We start from the raw sequence: 20,592 nt of genomic DNA, 5'->3' as shown, positions 1-20,592 counted from the left end.
CAAGATCCGAAGTTTTTCCAAGTGTTCCCAAGATAGACGTGGGGCTTACATATTTTAATTTTTAATAATATAAATATAAATTATGAAAAGAAGGATAAGAAAGAATCTCACATGTTTTCAACCAAAGATGTTTCTCTTTCATCGGTCCAATTGGTCTTTCTTAATTATATTATGGGTAAATTTCTGAAACTTTCCATAAAGTGTTCAAAATACACAAACAGTTACTGTTGACGCTAGTTTCTACTGGTTTTCTTGAATACACAAACTTTCCATAATCTTCTAAAAAAACCATGTGCAAACTAAGAAAGAAACAGAAAGTTGATATAAACTAATAAGTGTTACGCAATAGCGGTCGGTCATCCAATGGTTTAGCCTTCTTCTCTAAGTTTTTGTATCCAATTGAAGCTGAACCAGAATCCTGTAGACATGTTGGTCGATTTATAAGGCAATAATCCATCTCTTGATGGTTTTCTTCAACTGTAACTTCTTTCATCGTGGGTCTGTTTTTTCCATTCAAATCCAAGCACCTCTTTGCATGGTTAGCAACCACCTCAATTTCTGCCATTTCACCGTTCTTTACCACTTGTGCATCAAGAATTTCAAAGAGTCGGTTCTCCTCCATGGAAGAAAGAAAATAAGTGGCCAAGCTTTTAATCTCTCCTGGTCTAAATGAAGAAATTGGCTTCTCTCCCGTTAAAAGCTCTACGAGAACTACTCCAAAGCTATAAACATCACTCTTCTCTGTAAATTGACTTGATTGGAAGTGCTGAGGATCCAAGTATCCTAATGTCCCTTGTACTGCTGTGGTTAGATGAGTTTTGTCAACTGCAATTGGCCTTGAAGTCCCGAAGTCTGACACTTTGGCTCTATATTTATCATCCAAGAGTATGTTTGAAGATTTAACATCTCTATGATATATTGGGATAGAAGCTGCTGAGTGTAAATATTCAGTAGCAATTCTTAGTCGATTATCCCATGTAAATGGCATGTCGTCATCACTTCGATCATGGATGTGATTGAAAAGGGTTCCACTAGAGATGAACTCATAAACCAGCAGAGGAACTTCTGTTTCCAAACAACAACCTAACAAGCTCATTGATGAATTGTTTGATTTGATCTTCATACACCATTTCCACCTTTTTGGACTTCTTAATCGCCACAATTCTTCCATCTGTTAACATACCTTTATATACTGTACCTTGGCCACCTTGACCAAGTATTCGATTCACGTTATAGCGATCTGTTGCCTTCTCCAACTCCTCAGCATGGAATATCTTGGTGTTATCGAAATTACCTTCCTCTAAAGATATTTGTTGTTCTAGTAACAAACCGCCATTTTGTTTAAAGAACTTCTCTTTTATTTTCTTACTTCTTATTCTCTTATAGAGTTGGTATAACCAGAAGCTAGCAAAGAATGATAACAATAGAACTAAACTTGAGCCAATTCCTGCATAACCATTAGAAACCAAGTAGTTGAATAATAATTCAAGATAAATGAGATAATTCAACAAGAAATTAGAGTTAATTAATATAGACTAATTGTACTTAACAGATTTTCTTCCCCTTAAATGGAGTTTATGATTTTAAATCTGTACTTGGATTAGGTTTCTTAGCTTAATGCGTTAAGATCAAGACACTCTACCCCATACTCAATGTCGGGCGAGTTCAGGGGCAAGACACCCTCCTCATCAGGGATGGAGAATCCTTCAATTTCCATACCCTTCCCCAATATTGCGCGGGTTCAAGTAGAGATGTAAATTGGGTCATGCTGGGTTAGCACAACACGACCCGCATGTGGCCCGCACAAAATGTGAGTCGTGTTGTGTTGGCCCACGAGTCATCTCGGGCTGTGCCTCCCTCATCTAGGATAATTTGGGGGGTTGGTTTGGCATGGCCCACACGCGGCTCGAGACCGCACGGGCCTGTGCCATGCCCTAGGTCGGCCTGGTCCATGGGCCGGGCCTTCGGTTAGGCCATTCCACACACCAACCCAAGCCCAAGGCAAGGCACCTACTCCCTATCCAAGGTTTTTAAAATTGAACCAGATAGGGAACCGTTCTGGGGTTGAACGGTCCACTTGTTCAGTCCGAATGGATGACTCGCTCTAATAAAAAAAAAAAAAAAAAAAAAAAAGTAAAAGGCCAAAAATTGTTGTCTGTGTTGACGGTTTGACTGCCCAGGTCAGCGGTTTGCTAAACAAATAAATGGTTTTTGGACAAAAAGCAGTTTTGAGGTGAAACGGTGTCGGTTCCCAATTTTTCCAGTCTAACCATATGGTTTGATCCAGTTTTGAAAACACTACCCCCATCAACCCAATATTCAATTTGATGATAGAAATGACCAAAAGAATATATTGAGTATCAACCACTTGGTATGTTTCTAAAAGTACACTAAATTGTCTTTAATATTCAAAAATGTAATTTTATGAAAAAATTGGAAAATTTATTGTACTTGTGTAGTTTCGAAAATTTATTCAAATTTATTTAAATTTTTATTAAATAATTTATTTTCTTTTTAAATGGTTTACTTACAGAATTATACCAATTTATCTTATAGTTTCTAATATAAACTAACCAATAATTTCCTTTTTCTAATATTATACTAATTTATCTTAATAATTTGTTCAAATTATAGTTTTCCATTTCCCATAGTCATTTATCTTTAATAATTTTCAATAATTTGCAATGAAAATTACATAATTTTTCAATGGTTTCCAAAATATATCAAATGTAATAAATTTTCATAAAAATTCCAAAATATTCTAATAATTTTCAATAATTATTTTATGCATTTTAAATAAACATTCAAATACTTTATATCTTTTAATTTTAAAAATTTTATTTTACAAAATGTATTTTTATGAGATTTTTTGAAAATTTTATTACATTTGTGTAACTATAGGGATTTATTGAAATTTTTTAATATTTTTATAAAATATATATTTTTATTTGGTAGTTTACTAACAAAATTACACTAATTTAGCTTTTATTTTTCAATATAAATTAATTAATAATTTTATTTTCTAACATTATAATATTTTGTTCCCCCATTTATATTGTTAAATATAATTCTCAATTTTATAGAAATTAGTTAAGGAGTTTGCAATTTCTATAAAGTGTTGTTAATGAGTTAATTAATAACAAGATTTATTAATTTTTGGTAAGTTACTAACTCTACTAATAAGATATTTAATTTTTAGTAACTTACTAACCGTATTTATTAACTTTAGGTAATAACCCTATTTAATACTCATTGGATATGGGTGGGATTAAATATTAACTATATTTAATTATTTATTAATTAATATGAATATTTTAAATGAGTGAGAGTGGATATAGATGGGGGATGCATTTTAGAAATTGATTAGGGAGTGGGGAAACATGATACTTTCCTATTGGTTTAAATAAGATACTTTAGGAGAGAGATTATATGAATTTTTTTAGGTAGTTGGGCGACATGGCTTAATGGGAGTGGTGGGAAGGGGAGAGAGAAAGTCAAAGAGAATGCAGAGTGGGGATAATGGAGCGAGGCATGGGGATGGGGACCCATGCAATGCAGGGTATTTGTTAAGCTAAAGTTAAACAATAAAAATATATAAGAGTATATAGCTATTTTTATATTTTAACATTTTAATAAACAATCTGACCAAACTCAATTAGAGTGTCGGTTTTTTAGTATTTCAGATTGGTTTTGGTTTAATAAATATATATTAATATTTTATATTTTAAGTTTAATTTCTTAATACTGGAAAGTATGAAAATTCCCATATTTCTTAGTCTAAAATATTTTATATCATAGATTTAATTTTGTAATTTATTTTTTAATAATATCATTGTAACTTATGAAATTTAAAGTTAATTTTTAAGTTTAAATCTTTTGAACAAACAAATTAAACCGAAAATAGACCCAAATTGATACAACCCGAGTTGGTGGGTTTTTAGTAATGATCAATCGATTTCGGATGACAAACTGCGGACTTGACCAGATCGATTTGGTTAGCGAAACAGCTTGCAATTCAACTAAACCAATCATTGAGCACTCCTAATTTCAACTAAATTTATAGTCTAATCTCTAATAAACAACAATAATTTCATGATGAATTTTGTAAAAACATTGAATTATTAATAATATGAATATTATTAAATATATTAATTTTTTGTGTTTTGAATAAATATTTTAAATTTAGATATAATTTCGTTATAACATTTAAATAGTTCTAAATTTTTTTAATTGAAACTTTCTTTAGATAGATATAGATAAAAAGTGGGGGAGAGGGTAAATAGGAATTAGAGATAGTTTAGGATCGAATCTCTCTATTAAATTAGAGATAATTCAGGAGGTAAATAGGAATTAGGGACAATTTAGGAGGAAGTGGGGGAAAGTGATGCCACTTAACTAAACATTAGAAAAGCTTTGTGGTTGTTAGAAATAGTTAGGTATATGTGATTTCCTTATTTGTTTAATGGTTAATTATGTGGAATTAAAAAATAAAAAATTCAAAAAAAAAACAGAAAATTAGGATGGGGGGTTTATTGTAAAGAGAGCTATGCTGACATTAAAACAAAGCGGTCATGAAATTTTCTCCTTTTTTTGAATTTTTTGTTTTTTTATTCCATGTGAAATTTGAAACAACCAATTAGATGGACTTTCCCAATAACCTAAATAATCTCTTCTCCGAAAATTTATCCTAATTTAGTAATTAGGAATTAGAGATAAATAGGAATTATCTCTAGTTCCTATTTATCTCCACAATTATCTCTAATTTAGTAGAGAGTTTCTCTACTAAATTATCTCTAATTCTTATTTATCCTCTCTCCTACCTTTTATCTATATCTATCTAAAGAAAGTGTTTATTAAAACATTTAAGAATTATTTAAATATTGTAACAAAATTATATAATAACATTAAAATATTTATTAACACAAAAATAATTTTATATTTTTAAAAAATATATCAGAAAACTATGTAATAACAATTTAAATTAAGTTTTTTCGGATTATCAATTTAAATGCTTTTCAAATATTTAATAATATGTAATAGCTTTAAAAAAATAAAATTCAAATAACAAAAAATTTCAATGTTTTATAGATTATTTAAATATGTAAGTAACTAAATATTTTTCATAACTATATTTTAAATAGTTAAAATATTGAAGTCATCTAATAAATAATTTTATTTTACGAAGTATATCATGAAATTAGGTACTAACAATTTAAATTATGTTTTTTTCTGGATCATCAATTTAAATATTTTTTCAAAAATTTAATAGTATGTAATACTTTTAAATAAATAAAATTCAAATAAAAAAATTTAAGTATTTTATAGATTATTTAAATATTTAAATAACTAGATATTTATCATAACTAGATTTTAAATAGTTAAAATAACGAAATTATGTAATAAATTTAAAAAAATTCTTCAAAGCAAAAAAATAATTATAACATAATATTGAAAATAATAATAATTTAATATATTACAAAATTAATAATGAAATTATGTAATAATAGTATAAATTATGATTTCATGGATACTTACATTCCATCAATAACTATTACTTTAAAATTTAAATATATTACATATTATGTAAGTTTTTAAATAATTGGATATTTTAAATAACAAAATATTAATCATTATTTAATATTTTTACATAATATTGTATATAACTAATTTCACTTATATCAAGTAATAATTCGAGAAAATAACTTTCAAAAAAATTAATATTTATTAATAATAATTTTAAACTCTTAATTTTTATTTATTATATAATTATATATTATAAAATTAATATTTATTGTATTTCAGTAATTATAAATTATTTTTGTCATAAATGTATTTTCAATATATGTAGAAATTTTTTTTTTTTGTTATTTAATAGAAAACTTTCAATAATTATTGGTGATTAAACTTCTGTTAGTGAAATTTTTAAATTTAATTTATTGTATTTATTGTGTTTTTGTTATAACTTATTGATTAATATTTATTCAAGATTTTATTTTTATTGAATAAGTTAATATATTTTTTGTACTTATTGCACTTTTGTAATTATTGTATTTTTTTATTGTCAATGTATTTTCATTAGTTGTGTATTTTTGCTATAAAGTTTCAATAATTATTCGACATTAAACTATTGTTATTTATCAGAGATGAGAATATTAATTTATCCAAAAATATGAGCGTTCATGAGTTGGTTTGGTTTGTTCGTAGGCTATTTGACCAACCAAATAAACCCAGTCAAGTTGGGGAGTTGGTCAGCTGAAACCAACTAACCTTTTGTGAAAACCAACGCACTTAAGTTGTATTTGTTTGGGTCGATTTTTTGGTTTGCCCAATTGATTCAAAAGATTTTAACTTTTAAATTTAAATTTAATTTTAAAAATTATAGTGTAATTATTAAAAATAAAGTTAAAAAATATATTTATAACATAAAACAATTTAGAAATGACCAAAGTGAAATTGATCCAACTTGGTCGAATTAGGAAATTTTTTAACCAAAGTTAAAAATTCATCAGTTTGATGAATAAATCTTTCATTAAGGAGTGTTTCTTTTGCCATTAAGCCCATGATTTTTTATTCCAAAAATACCCTTAACAATTTTTTTGTACAAAAAATAAAATTAACTAAATATAATCAATAGAGTAGTTGCCCATGTCTTATAAAGGGCAAAAATGGTATTTTTATTTTTATTTTCTTCTAATTAAATTTATTTAAATGAACATTAGGGACAACACTATCATTTTCCACTGCCACCTAATGAAAGATTGATTACATCCATTGCAAATTATAAGTGGTGTTTAGTAAATGATACTTTCTATTATTTAGCTTTTAATAAATCCTATGCATTGTGTGGGTCCCTGATAGTAATATAAACCACTCAACTAAATAGAAAATGAGGCTCCATTGCAAGAAATCACTACTTGGTTCTAAGCTGGCACCATTTTTCCGATTAACAGCAATTAATGATACAAAACACCCCTAAAATAAGGCAAACAACCCTCATAGCCAACGGCGCACCTGCACAAAATTTATACATGCTCCAGTGCGCAGAAAACTCGGAACTTTTTACAAATCCAAAACTAATTAGTATTAAAAATCATACGGTACAATTAACTAATTATCCCCAGTTTCATTACGATCAGTTTTTGGGTAGGAAAAGTTTAAAATTGGAACTACAATATATTAATATTACATGTAACGATCGCAAACGTTCGACTTTGGTTTTTAATGCAACCAGTACCAGATCCTCCCTTGAAGTCGTCTCCGTGAGTCCTGATGTAACCGTTTTCGGCCACGTACCAATGTTTTGTGATGTAAAATTTTTTGGCTAAGTACCTCGTTATTTGATCCGGTGGTGGCGTGCCTTAGTGACGAGCTACTTGGTGGCGAACTCCCTGGGGGAGAACTGCTTGGTGACGAACTGCTTGGTGGCGAACTGCCCGGTGGTGAGCCCCTTGGTGGAGAGCTACTTGGTGACAAACTGTCGGGTGGCGAACTGCTTGGTGGTGCTCCCTGGTGGTGAATTGCCAGGGGACGAACTGCCTGGTGGCGAACTGCTTGGTGGCGAACTGCCTGGTGGCAAACTGCTTGGCGAACTCCCTGGTGGCGAACTGCCTAATTGTGAACTGCCTGGTGGCAAACTGCCTAGTGGTGAACTGCCTGGTGGTGAACTGCCTGGTGGTGAACTCCCTGGTGGTGAACTGCCTGGTCGCAAACTGCCTGGCGAACTCCCTGGTGGCGAACTGCCTGATGGAGAACTACCTAGTGGCGAACTGCCTGGTGGTGAACTCCTTGGTGGTGAACTGCCTGGTGGTGAACTGCCTGGTGGTGCTCCCTGGTGGCGAACTGCTTGGGGGCGAATTGCCTGCTGGCGAACTGCCTGGTGGTGAACTCCTTGGTGGCGAACTGCCTGGGAGCGAATTGCCTGGTGGCGAACTGCCTGGTGGCAAACTGCCTGGTGGCGAACTGCCTGATGCTGAACTGCCTGGTGGCGAACTACCTGATGGTGAACTGCCTGGTGGTGAACTGCCTCATGGCGAACTGCCTGTTGGCGAATTGCCTGGTGGCGAGCTGCCTACTAGGCGGTCGATGCCTTAGAGAATGCTGGAGCTCTCTGGTATGGCGCAATCTGACTGCCCTTGGCATGAGGTGGTATTCTTTCCTTTGTAGGCTGCGGGAGATGAGGAACCTGCGAGAACTTCATCTTTTCCTCCTCTATGTAGGTGGCGGGAGCTGAGAGACCTACGAGGACTCCATCTTTTCCTCCTCTTTGTAGGTGGCAGGAGCTGAGAGACCTGCGAGAACTCCATCTTTTCCTCCTCTTTGTAGGCGGCGGGAGCTGAAGGACCTGCGAGAACTGAATCAGAGGTCCTGGGGGTATTTTCCCGGTGGGGGATCTCCGACGCTTAAGTTAGCACTCTTATTGTAGAGAGCTTTGAAGATTATATGAGAAAGCTAGAGAGTAGGAGTTACTTCCCTTTTTTTCATCCCCCTTCCCTTTGGGGTAGAGGTCTTTATATACCGGAGTCCTCGCGGGTTAGGTGGGTGAAAAGCCTCCAAACGGTAAGACTCGTTGCATCCCGTCAGAACCGAGGTACGGTGGTGAACTCCTCGAGGTCATCAGGCTGGCGCTTGTGTCAGGCGGCCAGGTCGGTGCCTGAGCCAGGTTGTCAAAGGGGTGCCTGCGTCAATTGGCGGGTCAGTGTCTAGGCCAGGTCGTCAGGTTGGCGCCTGTGTCAGTCGGCGTGTCAATGTCTAGACCAGGTCATCAAGCTGGCGCCTGTGTCAGTCGGTGGGTCAGTGTCTAGGCCAGGTTCGTCGGTGGGCGACTTGGCCGGTTCATGCGCTAGGCTGGTCCAGGTCGGCCAGGTAGCACAGGCTGCACGCCGCACGCAGCTCGTGCAGGCCGTGCGCTAGGCCGCGCGCGCGCCACGCAGGTCGCGTAGGTCGCGCAGGCCGGCCAGACCGGTGCCCGGGTCGGTCACCAACTTCGTAAGTTTGTTGGCTGGGTGTTTTCCTAGTTGTCACGAGGTGCCACGTGTCACAATTTCGTTGGAGGGCCAAATCTGCCCTCATCAATAGCCCCCCACTCCTGAGCTGATAGTAACTCAGCGAAGGGAGTAAATTTCTTTTGGCCCGTAAGTCGATGAGCTAGTAAGTGCTAATCCAATTACTAGTGTGGCCTGTAGGCTTTGGGAGCGACTCGTAGTCTACTCTTTTTTTACTTTTCCCGTGCCGGAGAGGCGATCGGGTCTTAAGCAGTAATGTGTTCTATAAGCTTTTGGGAGCGACTCGTAGTCTACTCTTTTTTTACTTTTGCCCCTGCCGGAGAGGCGATCGGGTCTTAAGCAGTAATGTGGCCGTAGGCTTTTGGGAGTGGCTCGTAGTCTACTCTTTTTTACTTTTGCCCGTGCCGGAGAGGCGACCAGGTCTTAAGCAGTAATGTGGCCCGTAGGCTTTTGGGAGCGACTCGTAGTCTACTATTTTTTGACTTTTTCCCGTGCCGGAGAGGCGACCGGGTCTTAAGTAGTAATGTGGCCCGTAGGCTTTTGGGAGTGACTCGTAGTCTACTCTTTTTTACTTTTGCCCGTGCTAGAGAGGCGACCAGGTCTTAAGTAGTAATGTGGCCCGTAGGATTTTGGGAGCGACTCTAGTCTACTCTTTTTTGACTTTTGCCCATGCCGGAGAGGCGACCGGGTCTTAAGCAGTTATGTGGGCCGTAGGCTTTTGGGAGCGACTCTAGTCTACTCTTTTTTGACTTTTGCCAATGCCGGAGAGGCGACCGGGTCTTAAGCAATAATGTGACCCGTAGGCTTTTGGGAGTGACTCGTAGTCTACTCTTTTTTGACTTTGCCCGTGCCGGAGAGGCGATCGGGTCTTAAGCAGTAATGTGGCCCGTAGGCTTTTGGGAGTGACTCGTAGTCTGCTCTTTTTTGACTTTTGCCCGTGCTGGAGAGGCGACCGGGTCTTAAGTAGTAATGTGGCCCGTAGTTTTGGCCTGCATCAGCTTTGTAATGCCGGTCACCTACTTCTACAAGAAGCTACTAGGGACTCGACCTTCGGGGGCAGCACTACTAACTTTAGGTTGCCAGTTCACACGGGAGCCTTGGAAGGCTCGACCAGTAAGGGCGCCTATGTAGTCAGTTGGCCACCAACTCCCGCGGAAGCCACGAAGAGCTCATCTTGGTAGGGGGACCTTGCGGAGAGGACTGATGTGGCATTATCTGAATTGAATGTAAGGTTGGTAGAGCTACTTAGTCCGTTAGCTCCCTGCATAGTCTCTCAGTTCATAAAAAATGTAAACTATAAAGCGATAGCTTAAATTTATAAAAATTGAGGACTTAGTTTTGGCAAGATGAGAACTTAGCTTTTGTAGGATGAGAACTTAGCTTTTTGTAGCGTGTTCCCACAGACGACGCCAATTGATGTAACCGTTTTCGGCCACGTGATGTAAAATTTTTTGGCTAAGTACCTCGTTATTTGACCCGGTGGTGGCGTGCCTTAGTGACAAGCTCCTTGGTGGCGAACTCCTTGGGGGAGAACTGCTTGGTGACGAACTGCTTGGTGGCGAACTGCCCGGTGGCGAGCCCCCTGGTGGAGAGCTACTTGGTGACAAATTGTCGGGTGGCGAACTGCCTGGGGGCGAACTGCCTGGTGGTGAACTGCTTGGTGGCGAATTGCTTGGGGGCGAACTGCCTGGTGAACCCCCTGGTGGCGAACTGCTTGATGGCGAACTGCCTGATGGTGAACTGCCTGGTGGCGAACTACCTAGTGGTGAACTCCCTGGTGGCGAACGGCCTGGGGGTGAATTGCCTAGTGGCGAACTGCCTGGGGCGAACTGCCTGATGGCGAACTGCCTGGTGGCGAGCTGCCTACTAGGCGGCCGATGCCTTAGAGAATGCTGGAGCTCTCTGGTACGGCGCAATCTGACTGCCCTCGGCATGAGGTGGTCTTCTTTCCTTTGTAGGCTGCGGGAGATGAGGGACCTGCGAGAACTTCATCTATTCCTCCTCTTTGTAGGTGGCGGGAGCTGAGAGACCTGCGAGGACTCCATTTTTTCCTTCTCTTTGTAGGTGGCGGGAGCTAAGAGACCTGCGAGAACTCCATCTTTTCCTCCTCTTTGTAGGTGGAGGGAGCTGAAGGGCCTGCGAGAACTGAATCAAAGGTCCCGGGGGTATTTTCCCGGTGGGGGCTCTCCGACACTTAAGTTAGCACTCTTATTGTAAAGAGCTTTGAAGATTATATGAGAGAACTAGAGAGCAGGAGTTACTTCCCTTTTTTTCATCCCCTTCCCTTTGGGGGGTGAGGTCTTTATATACCGGAGTCCTCGCGGGTTAGGTGGGTGAAAAGCCTCCAAACGGTAAGACTCGTTGCATCCCGTCAGAACCGAGGTACGGTGGTGAACTCCTCGAGGTCATCAGGCTGGCGCTTGTGTCAGGCGGCCATGTCGGCGCCTGAGCCGGGTTGTCAAAGGGGTGCCTGCGTCAGTCAGCGGGTAAGTGTCTAGGCCAGGTCGTCAGGTCGGTGCCTGTGTCAGTCGGCGGGTCAGTGTCTAGACCAGGTCGTCTAGCTGGCGCCTGTGTCAGTCGGTGGGTCTGTGTCTAGGCCAGGTTCATCGGTGGGCGCTTTGGCCGGATCATGCGCTAGGCTGGTCCAAGTCGGCCAGGTTGCACAGGCCGCATGCCGCACGCAGCTCGCGTAGGCCGTGCGCAGTTTGCGCAAGCAGTGCGCAGTTCGCGCGTGCCGTGCGCAGTTCGTGCAGGCCGCGCGCGTGCCTCGCAAGTCGCGTGTGCCACGCGCAGGTTGCGCAGGCGCGCGTCAGGCCGTTCACATGTCGTGCTAGGCCAGATAGACCGGTGCCCAGGTGGGTCATCAACTTCGTAAATTTGTTGGTTGGGTGTTTTCCTATTTGTCACGAGGTGCCACATGTCACAATTTCACTGGAGGGCCAAATCTGCCTTCATCAAGTCCCCTTGGGGCACGAACAACTATAACTTCCCACTGTATTTGTACACACATGTGTGCAGTTATTGTCTTCTTTGCATTCATCAATGTTTACATTCAAGACCAGCCATGAATGAAAGTTATTAATTCTTAGTAGGGTGAAATGAACTGTGAAAACAAAAAATTATTGAGAGAGGTCGCCATCATCACCTTGGCATCCTTGGGGTAGATAAGGGTTCCCCCGGTAACCTTGCTTACAGTGACAATTATTGCCGCCGTTGGGGTTGGAGGAATCGGAGCAATCGGTGTTGTCTCCACATGCGTAGCTCGTCCGATTCTTTATTGCATAGGTGCAGTTGTCGTCGGGGATTACCCAGTCCAGCACCACTGGAGTTACATTTGTTTGTCGTCTAACCTATATATACTTAGGACAGTTTCGAGGATGACGATGAAGTTCACTTTTGCTTTGTTTAGCCATGAAACCATGAATGAATGGCCTTTCACAACTTCTTGTGGCCTCAGTTTGAGGTTAGTTCAGTCCTGTGTATATGAAACACTGGTATGTTTTCTCGCGATTGGATATCTACCCCAGTTGATGGCTTTGATGTGTTGCTGTGAAAAGCTATTCATTCACGGTTTCAAGGTTAAGGTTGCATTTGGCATTCCTTATTTTTTGGATATAAAAACTAAATGCTTATATAGACTGTAAGGAGATAAGCCTTTGAAATAAAGAAGACCATATACAGCCTAACACTGCGTCATGGCAAAAGTGAACTTCATTATCATCTCTAAGCCTATGAATACCAGTTTACCATTCAGTTGTATTCAGGGGGTATTCATTTTTTGGATTTGGAGAGGGGGCAAAGTTGGTCAATCGGATTTTGGTTCCCATTGACCAAGAATCGAGTGTTCTTTTTCAGTTTTATGTGGGGACTAGGGAAAGTTTATTTTCCTAGGTACCACTTACCCAAGAAAGTGATACCTATCTCCCAGGTGGGTAAATAACTTTCCCATATAGGGAGAAAGTTGCCAACACTTGAATGGGACAAAAATGCCCATTTTAATAATGGATTTCTATGGATAAAATGGTCATTGCCTTATTTACCTGCAAAATAAAAAAACATGGGTAAATGCACTTCCTTGGGTAAATGTTTCCCAGGAAAAATTTACCCAGATAATTGTATTTACCCGAATAAGTAACTTACCGAAAAGAAAACGGGGCCTCAATGACAAGCAAAAGTGAATTAAAACCAAATATGAACAAAGTCATGGATATATAAATAGAACAAACATTTTATTGAGGGGTAGCCCTTCCCCTATACCCATTTAACACCGCAACTTGGTTACATCAGGATTTTATTGAGGGGCGTTTTGCTTTTCAGTAAATTACTTAGGTGGGTAAATGCACTTATCTAGAGAAACACTTGCTCGGTTAAGTGAATTTATCCATGTTCTTTTATTTCCCGAGTAAATAAGGCAATGAACATTTTAGTCATAAAATCTATTATTAAAAGGGACATTTTTGTCCCATTTAAGTGGGAAACTTCCCCCCAATGAAAAAGTTATTTATCCAAGTAAGTAATTCACATAAATTTGAAAAAGAATATGAATTTCTTAATAATAGGAACCAAAATCCCTAAATAAATTGATATGCTAATTTCAGTATAAGATAGATTATAAATCGAACTGGAACATAATGAATATTACCTAAAGCAATCTCAATAACATGGCTTTGGTTTTTAATGCAACCAGATCCTCCCTTGAAGCCGTCGCCGTGAGTACCCTTGGGGCACGAACAATTTATTGCCATTCTTCATCTTGCATTGTTTAAGTGAATTATCATAAGAAAGATGACAACAAGATGTATATATAAATTTCAGTAGGATGAAATGAATTGGAAAAAATAAAAAATAAAATGAGAGAGCTCATCATCCTCACCTTGGCATCCTTTGGGTAGATAAGGGTTCCCCTGATAACCTTGCTTATAGTGACAATTATAGCCGCCGGCGGGTTGGAGGAATCGGAGCAATCGGTGTTGTCTCCACATGCGTAGCTCGTCCGGTCCTTTATTGCATGCGAGCAGTTGTCGTTGGGGATTACCTAGTCCAGCACCACTGGAGTTACAGTAGCTCCGTGATAACGGACTGGAAGTCTACTGCGGAGATCTCTGACGCCGGATGAAGAGAAATTAAACCAATCTTAGTCAGCCAGGAAGGCGTAGCTGCACGGATTGAAGCCCAACGAGTAGGTGTGGTTGTAAAAGCTGGAGAGGCTGACGTTAAAGGTATGCAGACCATTTGGAATGGAAGTCTGGCAGCATCCAATCCGGAACAGGAGACACTAATCAGGCTTTCGTAGCTCGCAGAAAGAGAGATGCAGCCGCTCGCAAAATAATCACCTGATGAACTCGACATGTAGGCGCTGGTGTCGCAACCGATAGCCGTGAATTTGTTCCGGGTGCTTGAGAAGCTGAATATCTTCCCCAGTGTGTAAACTATTTTTGAGAATCCGTCAGGGATTCTACCACATTTATCGTAACAGTCGATAGCAACCAGGATGTGGACAGTGGTTTGGCCTTCTAACGATATATTCCGGAAGGGTATATTTCCTCCATGGAATCAAGAAGCACTGGATCGTCAGATGAACTATTGTTGTTACAGAGCAATTGGAAATATGGGTCTCTGAAACAGTTAGAACCATCATCTCCAACTCCAAAGGGATACGGGATGATCACTTCCCCACATTTTTCCTGGCAGCCAGGCTTCGCCAAACTCTGAGAACCATCATCCAAACAGTCCGAATGGATGACTCGCTCTAATAAAATTTAAGTAGAGATGTAAATTGGGTCATGTTGGGTTAGCACAACATGACCCGCATGTGGCTCGCACAAAATGTGAGTCGTGTTGTGTTGGCCCACGAGTCATCTCGGGCTGTGCCTCCCTCATCTAGGATAATTTGGGGGGTTGGTTTGGCATGGCCCACACGCGGCTCGAGACCGCACGGGCCTGTGCCATGCCCTAGGTCGGCCTGGTCCATGGGCCGGGCCTTCGGTTAGGCCATTCCACACACCAACCCAAGCCCAAGGCAAGGCACCTACTCCCTATCCAAGGTTTTTAAAATTGAACCAGATAGGGAACCGTTCTGGGGTTGAACGGTCCACTTGTTCAGTCCGAATGGATGACTCGCTCTAATAAAAAAAATTAAAAAAAAAAAAAAGTAAAAGGCCAAAAATTGTTGTCTGTGTTGACGGTTTGACTGCCCAGGTCAGCGGTTTGCTAAACAAATAAATGGTTTTTGGACAAAAAGCAGTTTTGAGGTGAAACGGTGTCAATTCCCAATTTTTCCAGTCTAACCATATGGTTTGATCCAGTTTTGAAAACACTACCCCCATCAACCCAATATTCAATTTGATGATAGAAATGACCAAAAGAATATATTGAGTATCAACCACTTGGTATGTTTCTAAAAGTACACTAAATTGTCTTTAATATTCAAAAATGTAATTTTATGAAAAATTTGGAAAATTTATTGTACTTGTGTAGTTTCAAAAATTTATTCAAATTTATTTAAATTTTTATTAAATAATTTATTTTCTTTTTAAATGGTTTACTTACAGAATTATACCAATTTATCTTATAGTTTCTAATATAAACTAACCAATAATTTCCGTTTTCTAATATTATACTAATTTATCTTAATAATTTGTTCAAATTATAGTTTTCCATTTCCCATAGTCATTTATCTTTAATAATTTTCAATAATTTGCAATGAAAATTACATAATTTTTCAATGGTTTCCAAAATATATCAAATGTAATAAATTTTCATAAAAATTCCAAAATATTCTAATAATTTTCAATAATTATTTTATGCATTTTAAATAAACATTCAAATACTTTATATCTTTTAATTTTAAAAATTTTATTTTACAAAATGTATTTTTATGAGATTTTTTGAAAATTTTATTACATTTGTGTAACTATAGGGATTTATTGAAATTTTTTAATATTTTTATAAAATATATATTTTTATTTGGTAGTTTACTAACAAAATTACACTAATTTAGCTTTTATTTTTCAATATAAATTAATTAATAATTTTATTTTCTAACATTATAATATTTTGTTCCCCCATTTATATTGTTAAATATAATTCTCAATTTTATAGAAATTAGTTAAGGAGTTTGCAATTTCTATAAAGTGTTGTTAATGAGTTAATTAATAACAAGATTTATTAATTTTTGGTAATTTACTAACTCTACTAATAAGATATTTAATTTTTGGTAACTTACTAACCGTATTTATTAACTTTTGGTAATAACCCTATTTAATACTCATTGGATATGGGTGAGATTAAATATTAACTATATTTAATTATTTATTAATTAATATGAATATTTTAAATGAGTGAGAGTGGATATAGATGGGGGATGCATTTTAGAAATTGATTAGGGAGTGGGAAAACATGATACTTTCCTATTGGTTTAAATAAGATACTTTAGGAGAGAGATTATATGAATTTTTTTAGGTAGTTGGGCGACATGGCTTAATGGGAGTGGTGGGAAGGGGAGAGGAGAGAAAGTCAAAGAGAATGCAAGTGGGGATAATGGGGCGAGGCATGGGGATGGGGACCCATGCAATGCAGGGTATTTGTTAAGCTAAAGTTAAACAATAAAAATATATAAGAGTATATAGCTATTTTTATATTTTAACATTTTAATAAACAATCTGACCAAACTCAATTAGAGTGTCGGTTTTTTAGTATTTCAGATTGGTTTTGGTTTAATAAATATATATTAATATTTTATATTTTAAGTTTAATTTCTTAATACTGGAAAGTATGAAAATTCCCATATTTCTTAGTCTAAAATATTTTATATCATAGATTTAATTTTGTAATTTATTTTTTAATAATATCATTGTAACTTATGAAATTTAAAGTTAATTTTTAAGTTTAAATCTTTTGAACAAACAAATTAAACCGAAAATAGACCCAAATTGATACAACCCGAGTTGGTGGGTTTTTAGTAATGATCAATCGATTTCGGATGACAAACTACGGACTTGACCAGATCGATTTGGTTAGCGAAACAGCCTGCAATTCAACTAAACCAATCATTGAGCACTCCTAATTTCAACTAAATTTATAGTCTAATCTCTAATAAACAACAATAATTTCATGATGAATTTTGTAAAAACATTGAATTATAAATAATATGAATATTATTAAATATATTAATTTTTTGTGTTTTGAATAAATATTTTAAATTTAGATATAATTTCGTTATAACATTTAAATAGTTCTAAGTTTTTTTAATTGAAACTTTCTTTAGATAGATATAGATAAAAAGTGGGGGAGAGGGTAAATAGGAATTAGAGATAGTTTAGGATCGAATCTCTCTATTAAATTAGAGATAATTCAGGAGGTAAATAGGAATTAGGGACAATTTAGGAGGAAATGGGGGAAAGTGATGCCACTTAACTAAACATTAGAAAAGCTTTGTGGTTGTTAGAAATAGTTAGGTATATGTGATTTCCTTATTTGTTTAATGGTTAATTATGTGGAATTAAAAAATAAAAAATTCAAAAAAAAAAACAGAAAATTAGGATGGGGGGTCTATTGTAAAGAGATCTATGCTAACATTAAAACAAAGCGGTCATGAAATTTTCTCCTTTTTTTGAACTTTGTTTTTTTATTCCATGTGAAATTTGAAACAACCAATCAGATGGACTTTCCCAATAACCTAAATAATCTCTTCTCCTAAAATTCATCCTAATTTAGTAATTAGGAATTAGAGAAAAATAGGAATTATCTCTAGTTCCTATTTATCTCCACAATTATCTCTAATTTAGTAGAGAGTTTCTCTACTAAATTATCTCTAATTCTTATTTATCCTCTCTCCTACCTTTTATATATATCTATCTAAAGAAAGTGTTTATTAAAAAAATTAAGAATTATTTAAATATTGTAACAAAATTATATAATAACATTAAAATATTTATTAACACAAAAATAATTTTATATTTTTACAAAATATATCAGAAAACTATGTAATAACAATTTAAATTAAGTTTTTTCGGAATATCAATTTAAATGTTTTCAAATATTTAATAATATGTAATAGCTTTAAAAAAATAAAATTCAAATAACAAAAAATTTCAATGTTTTATAGATTATTTAAATATGTAAGTAACTAAATATTTTTCATAACTATATTTTAAATAGTTAAAATATCGAAGTCTTCTAATAAATAATTTTATTTTACAAAGTATATCATGAAATTAGGTACTAACAATTTAAATTATGTTTTTTTCTGGATCATCAATTTAAATATTTTTTCAAAAATTTAATAGTATGTAATACTTTTAAATAAATAAAATTCAAATAAAAAAATTTAAGTATTTTATAGATTATTTAAATATTTAAATAACTAGATATTTATCATAACTAGATTTTAAATAGTTAAAATAACGAAATTATGTAATAAATTTAAAAAAATTCATCAAAGCAAAAAAATAATTATAGCATAATATTGAAAATAATAATAATTTAATATATTACAAAATTAATAATGAAATTATGTAATAATAGTATAAATTATGATTTCATGGATAATTAAATTCCATCAATAACTAATACTTTAAAATTTAAATATATTACATATTATGTAAGTTTTTAAATAATTGGATATTTTAAATAACAAAATACTAATCATAATTTATTATTTTTACATAATATTGTATATAACTAATTTCACTTATATCAAGTAATAATTCGAGAAAATAACTTTCAAAAAAATTAATATTTATTAATAATAATTTTAAACTCTTAATTTTTATTTATTATATAATTATATATTCTAAAATTAAATTAAATTTATTGTATTTATTGTGTTTTTGTTATAACTAATTGATTAATATTTATTCGAGATTTTACTTTTTATTGAATAAGTTAATATATTTTTTGTACTTATTGCACTTTTGTAATTATTTATTTTTTTATTGTCAATGTATTTTCATTAGTTGTGTATTTTTGCTATAAAGTTTCAATAATTATTGGACATTAAACTATTGTTATTTATCAGAGATGAGAATATTAATTTATCCAAAATTATGAGCGTTCATGAGCTGGTTTGGTTTGTTCGTAGGCTATTTGACCAACCAAATAAACCCAATCAAGTTGGGGAGTTGGTCAGCTGAAACCAACTAACCTTTTGTGAAAACCAACGCACTTAAGTTGTATTTGTTTGGGTCGATTTTTTGGTTTGCCCAATTGATTCAAAAGATTTTAACTTTTAAATTTAATTTTAATTTTAAAAATTATAGTGTAATTATTAAAAATAAAGTTAAAAATTATATTTATAATATAAAACAATTTAGAAATGACCAAAGTGAAATTGATCCAACTTGGTCAAATTAGGAAATTTTTTAACCAAAGTTAAAAATTCATCAGTTTGATGAATAAATCTTTCATTAAGGAGTGTTTGTTTTGCCATTAGGCCCATGATTTTTTATTCCAAAAATACCCTTAACAATTTTTTTGTACAAAAAATAAAATTAACTAAATATAATCAATAGAGTAGTTGCCCATGTCTTATAAAGGGCAAAAATGATATTTTTACTTTTATTTTCTTCTAATTAAATTTATTTAAATGAACATTAGGGACAACACTATCATTTTCCACTGCCACCTAATGAAAGATTGATTACATCCATTGCAAATTATAAGTGGTGTTTAGTAAATGATACTTTCTATTATTTAGCTTTTAATAAATCCTATGCATTGTGTGGGTCCCCGATAGTAATATAAACCACTCAACTAAACAGAAAATGAGGCTCCATTACAAGAAATCACTACTTGGTTCTAAGCTGGCACCATTTTTCTGATTAACAACAATTAATGATACAAAACACCCCTAAAATAAGGCAAACAACCCTCATAGCCAACGGCACACCTGCACAAAATTTATACATGCTCCAGTGCGCAGAAAACTCGGAACTTTTTACAAATCCAAAACTAATTAGTATTAAAAATCATAAGGTACAATTAACTAATTATCCCCAGTTTCATTACGATCAGTTTTTGGGTAGGAAAAGTTTAAAATTGGAACTACAATATATTAATATTACATGTAACGATCGCAAACGTTCGACTTTGGTTTTTAATGCAACCAGTACCAGATCCTCCCTTGAAGTCGTCTCCGTGAGTCCTGATGTAACCGTTTTCGGCCACGTACCAATGTTTTGTGATGTAAAATTTTTTGGCTAAGTACCTCGTTATTTGACCCGGTGGTGGTGTGCCTTAGTGACGAGCTACTTGGTGGCGAACTCCCTGGGGGAGAACTGCTTGGTGACGAACTGCTTGGAGGCGAACTGCCCGGTGGTGAGCCCCTTGGTGGAGAGCTACTTGGTGACAAACTGTCGGGTGGCGAACTGCCTGGTGGTGCTCCCTGGTGGCGAACTGCCTGGGGATGAACTGCCTGGTAGCGAACTGCTTGGTGGAGAACTGCCTAGTGGCAAACTGCTTGGCGAACTCCCTGGTGGCGAACTTCCTAATGGCGAACTGCCTGGTGGTGAACTACCTGGTGGTGAACTCCTTGGTGGTGAACTCCTTGGTGGTGAACTGCCTGGGGGCGAACTGCCTGATGGTGCTCCCT

The 20,592-nt window shown here is 35.8% G+C and overlaps 1 pseudogene; it reads right to left on the bottom strand.

Annotated features, from left to right (window-relative positions):
* Positions 1–328: 328 nt before the first annotated feature.
* Positions 329–1,717, bottom strand: LOC148851893 (wall-associated receptor kinase-like 10 pseudogene; annotated as a pseudogene).
* Positions 1,718–20,592: the final 18,875 nt, after the last annotated feature.

This window comes from Nelumbo lutea, chromosome 5, assembly GCF_056320005.1.
Source record: "Nelumbo lutea isolate HS-2025 chromosome 5, American lotus-T2T, whole genome shotgun sequence".
Taxonomy (NCBI): domain Eukaryota; kingdom Viridiplantae; phylum Streptophyta; class Magnoliopsida; order Proteales; family Nelumbonaceae; genus Nelumbo; species Nelumbo lutea.
Note: the sequence above shows the minus strand (reverse complement) of the source record. Positions and strands in the feature narration are given on the sequence as shown.